Genomic DNA, 6,000 nt, shown 5'->3' on the forward strand with positions numbered 1-6,000 from the left:
TATCAATATCCTGGGGGTCACCTTTGATCAGAAACTTAACTGGACCAAACATATAAATACTGTGACAACAAAAGCAGGTCAGAGGCTGGGTATTCTGCGGCGAGTGTCTCACCTCCTGACTCCCCAAATCCTTTCCACCATCTACAAAGGCAAAAGTAAGGAGTGTGATGGAATACTCTCCACTTGCCTGGATGAGTGCAGCTCCAACAACACTCAAGAAGCTCGACACCATCCAGGAAAAAGCAGCCCGCTTGATTGGCACCCCAACCACCACCTAAAACATTCACCCCCCCCATCACTGGCGTACAGTGGCTGCAGTATGTACCATCTACAAGATGCACTGCAGCAACTCGCCAAGGCTTCTTCGGCAGCACCTCCCAAACCCGCAACCTCTACCACCTAGAAGGACAAGGGCAGCAGGTGCATGGGCACACCACCACCTCCAAGTTCCCCTCCAAGTCACACACCATCCTGACTTGGAAGTATATCGCCGTTCCTTCATCATTGCTGGGTCAAAATCCTGGAACTCCCTCCCTAACAGCACTGTGGGAGCTCCTTCACCACACGGACTGCAGCGGTTCAAGAAGGTGGCTCACCACCACCTTCTCAAGGGCAATTAGGGATGGGCAATAAATGCTGGCCTTGCCAGTGATGCCCACATCCCACGAATAAATTTTTATAAAGTGCAGGGACATGGGGAAAGAACGGAGGAGTGGGACTAACTGGATTGCTCTTCAAAAGGGCCGGGGCAACTCAATAGGCCGAATGGCCTCCTTCTGTGCTGTACTGTTCTAAGATTCTATGAAATAGATTACTTTTAAAGTAAATCATTGTCATTTTATAGGCAAACACCAGCCAATTGCCACAAGGCAAGACCCCGTGTACAGCAAATGAATGAATGACCAGATACAAAGGCAAAATATTTCAGATGCTAGAAATACGAAGATATGAGCAATGACGGACAAGTAAAGACCCTCTGGCCCATCGAGCCTGTCCCACACAAATCTGAACTATAAACAGAAAATGGTGGAAATACTCAGCAGGTCAGGCAGCATCTGTGGAGAGAGAAACAGAGTTAACGGCTGCGATGTCGCCTACCAAGGCGGGTCCAGGCCAGCCACGGTCGGTAGCACGGTCCCAGCCTGCTGTCTGCTCCAGCCCGCGCTGTTGAAGTAATTTTACGATGATTGGGCTTGTTAAGTCTGCCCAGCGAGGCTCCCGGCCAATTAAAAGCAAGCGGGTCTGATGACGCCATTTGATGATGCATCATCAGCCGGTTTCCTTAAAGGGACCATGTCCAAATTTACTTTGACAGTTGTGCTGTCAGTGTTCTACAGCATTGAGGTGCTGCAAACACTGACAAGCACTGTACAAAGGTGCACGACTGCACCCAGGCTCTCCCACAGCACGCAGGGAGGTTCTCTTCCCTTCCAATGGGTGGAAGAGACCTCCTCAGGAGATCAACAATGCCTGGTTGCACATTGCACTGGAGGGCACAAGCAGGGATGTCATCAGGAGGATTAGGCTGCAGTGGCACAAAACCTTTCTATGATCTCAGTAGATCACAAAATGTTACTGCCAAGCCCCACTCAACCTCATCCTGCTGTGCCACTCATCACATTCCCACCACTCTGCCTTCCCTATCCTACTCCTGCACATCCTTACACCAACTTACCTTGCACCTCCACCCATCCCTCTCTATCTATATCACTTTGCCATCTCAATAGCCACCCCTCATACTCACCCTCATCCTAGTGGAAGCATACCTACTAACAACACACAAGGGTAGGCACTTGGGTGTTTTAGCCAAAGTTCATGTGAAGTTTCCGTCAAACATTGAAACCTTTATTTTCAACACTTTGCGTTCTTGGACAGATTTGTGTGCACCTTTGGAAGTGGCTTAGTGAGTTGCAGTGAATGGTGCGACATAAGGGTACACCCCTGCAACCCCCCCACAATGGTGACGAGTGTGAAAGGAATGGCTTGGGCATTGTAAGGATGGTGCCAATCTGATGCATCATGTGGCAGCCAGGGTGTACAGCGTCAAGTGAATTAAATCTGGCCATGGTGAGGCCATCGCTGGCATCCCGGGCAACAATGTGGTCGGGTGCTGATGCCCTGTATCCTGTGCAGCATTAGTTGATTACGGAGAAGGTTGGTGTTGATGTTGGTGCTGCTGGTGTTGGGGCTGATCGTGGTGGGATTCTGAGGACCAAGGTGAGTTTTCTTCAAGGGCATCGATGCTGATGGAATAGATGGCAGGTGAGGTTGAGATGACAGGAGCGATCTGTCAATGGTGAGAGAGGTTGTTCCAATGAGGTGACACTGGATAGAGAGTTTGATCCAAACACTTGCTAGCTGCATAAAGCTCAATCTGTCTTCCAAATGCAGTAATCAAGAGCTTCTAACCTTGGAAAGTGAAGACCTATGAAATGGGAGCATTTATAGACCATTTGTAGCTGTCAAGTTAGTAAATCATCCCATGCTGACACAACACCCGACCTCCTTACCTGACGTGATCCCGAGCAGCGGGGAATCCATTGGCAAACTCTAAAAATCTAAAGGTAAGCTTAAAATTATACTTAATTCCCTCTTAACAATCCAGCTAATGATCTAAATTTTCTCCCCCATCGCTTGGTGATGGGTCTGTTCAGCGCTGACAGACCCGACTCCTGGGAGACTAGCATGGAGGCGGGTTGACAGGGGGGTCCCGACCCGTTGTCAATCATTTCAAATTTCACAGCTGACCCGTCTCCGATCCCATCCTCTCAGTGCCGGCATAATTCTGGCCAACATTTCAGGTCAGTGAGCTGACAAAAGGTCGCCAACCTGAAACATTAACTCTGTTTCTTTCTCCAGATCTCTCTCCACAGATGCTACCTGAACTGCTGAGAATGACCAGATAATCTGCTTTTGGTGGTGTTGGTTGAGTGAGAAACATTAGCCAGTACAGGAAACTTTCGATTTACTGGCGCCTAAATAATCGGAAATCTCGGTTAACCGGCAAAATTCAGGAGTAGGTTCAGGTAACTTTTATTACTTGCCTTCCTCCATCTGTTGCTGTGCAAGGGTGTGGCTGCAGCTGCTGCTAAGCTACAGAGATGCTTGCAACTTGTGGCCATTGTTCTGAACCTGTTGCTAAGCAACAGGATTTGTTGCTTTATATGGAGCTCTCAGCTCCGTATCTTTTACTATAGCTTTCGGTTATCCGGAATTTTTGATGAACCGACACCACGTCGGTCCCATCGGTGCCGGATAAAAAAAAGTTTCCTGTATACTGGAAGATCTCCTGACTTTTCTTTGAAAATCATGCCATGGGATCTTTTATGTCAGAAATGGCCTCAGTTCAACATCTCAGTTGACAATGTAGCCTGCCCTCAGTAGTGCACTGAATATCAGCTTGAATTGTGTGCTTAAGTCTGTAGTGGGGCTTGAACCCACAACCTTCTGACTTAGAGGTGAGTACTACCAAATAAGCCCAGGTGACACTTGAACATAAGAACATAAGAAATAGGAGCAGGAGTAGGCCATTTGGCTCCTTCAGCCTGCTTCGCCATTCAATAAGATCATGGCTGATCTGATCTTGGCTTCAACTCCACTTTCCTGCCCGCTCCCCATAATCCTTGACACCCCTATAGTTCAAAAATCTGTCCAGCTCCACCTTAAATATATTCAGTGACTCCACCTCCACAGCTCTCTGGGGTAGAGAATTCCAAAGATTCATGACCCTCTAAGAGAAGAAATTCCTCCTCATCTCCATTTTAAATGGGCGACCTCTTATTCTGAAACTATACCCACTAGTTCTAGTTTCCCCCACGAGGGGAAATATCCTCTCTGCATTTACCCTGTCGAGCTCCCTCAGAATCTTATATGTTTCAATAAGATCACCTCTCATTCTTCTAAACTCCAATGAGTATAGGCCCAACCAGCTTAACCTTTCTTCATAAGACAACCCCCTCATCTCAGGAATTAACCTCGTGAACCTAGTTGAAGGTCAGTACGAGCTGTAGGGATTTGCTTTGAGGAGGTTGGTGGTATTCCAGCATGAAATTTTTCTCCAGGAGGTTCCTCTTTGCTATTAAAACAATGTTGGTTTCATTTAATTGCTGGCAACAAATGTCATGTGTAGCAATTCTGAGCAACTGAAATATCACACAATTAGAGGGTAAGTGGGTCTAGCTTCTGTTCATTAGAGCTATGCTCAGAAAATGTGAGTCATATACTCTGTTACTGGAACTGAATTGTTTACTTAGATTACTGGGCCTTCAGGATGATGGACCCCCCCCCCCTTCCCCCTTTCCATATTTTGTTCTTGCCGATGTGTTCGGTTAAACCTTTAAAGGAGCATAATCGTCATACAAAACTGGTTTACATCTTTGGGGAACACACACCGTGGCAACAAGAGCAGGTCAGAGGCTGGGTATTCTGCGGCGAGTGACTCATCTCCTGACTCCCCAAAGCCTTTCCACCATCTACAAGACATAAGTCAGGAGTGTGATGGAGTACTCTCCACTTGCCTGGATGAGTGCAGCTCCAACAACACTCAAGAAGCTCGACACCATCCGGGACAAAGCAGCCCGCTTGATCGGCACCCCATCCACCACCTTAAACATTCACTCCCTCCACCACCGGCGTACCGTGGCTGCAGTATGTACCAGCTACAGGATGCACTGCAGCAACTCGCCAAGGCTTCTTCGACAGCACCTCCCAAACCCGTGACCTCTACCACAAAGGACAAGGGTGGCAGGCGCACGGGAACACCATCACCTCCAAGTTCTCCTCCAAGTCACACACCATCCTGACTTGGAAATATATTGCCATTCCTTCATCGTCGCTGGATCAACATCCTGGAACTCCCTACCTAACAGCACTGTGGGAGTACCTTCACCACACGGACTGCAGCGGTTCAAGAAGGCGGCTCACCACCACCATCTCAAGGGCAATTAGGGATGTGCAATAAATGCTGGCCTTGCCAGCAACGCCCACATCCCAGGAACGAATAATTAAAAAAATTATGTCACGGTTACTGGTCATACACATAATTTCTTGTGTCTTCCATGCACATTGATTCTGTTGTCTAGAGATAGAGAAGCTATTGAGAGGCAAGATCCTGTCAGGGATGGGCTGGGGAGTGGGTGGGTGAGAGTGTCCTTGTTGAGATGCTGGGGCAGAGAGAGAGGCGAGCAGTAGATGTGGAGAGAGTTGTACCAGATCCACATTACAAAACAACACATCCTCTGATTTACTGTAATCAATGTCATAGGAGATCTACCAGTATCTAGAATTACTTTTGTAATTGGAATCTTCATCTGAAACTAAGAAGCTGATAGAACTGTTCTGTATTCACAGACTCCCATCAGCTTTGTGTGGTCAGCAAATACAAAGGGCCCAACTGTTCAAGGTCTCATCAGTGAACACCCCCCCCCGCCCCCACCACCCTCATAAGATAACAATACTTCTTTAATGGTCATACCTTCTACATTTTGATCATTATCATTACTTTTGCATTAGTGCAATATTGTTATCTTCCGATTTAAATGAAAGCAACAAAGGCCCTCAAGGGCTCAGTGTATTGTAATGTTGAGCCATAAAAAACCAGGAAGACTCCATGTGTGATCTATGATTTGTGTTGTTAGCCAATCTTAGCCAGAGCACTGGTCAGGATGCTAGAATTCAGCTCAGCAGCAGGAAGGGAAGAGTTAGTCAAGGACCTTGCTGCTGACTCCAACCCAGTGAGCACTTCCGGACGTTTAGATGTGGGATGAGGACAGAATTGGTTCAGAATTGATTCCACAACCTGCTGGTATTCAACTTCGCTCCCTCTAGTCCAAAGGGAACAGACGGGCATATGTGGCACACAAATGGTTTAGCCGGCCATCACCAGATCTGACTATACCACATCATGTGCGAGCAGGCCTCATTCTGCTCTGACAAAACTGTCCATGACTCCAGGATCATCCTAAAGAGCTAAGATAGCCTCCTTAGCATCTTTTCTCCACT

Source organism: Somniosus microcephalus, chromosome 22, assembly GCF_052327205.1.
Source record: "Somniosus microcephalus isolate GS21.2 chromosome 22, FLI_Smic_1.0, whole genome shotgun sequence".
Lineage (NCBI taxonomy): Eukaryota > Metazoa > Chordata > Chondrichthyes > Squaliformes > Somniosidae > Somniosus > Somniosus microcephalus.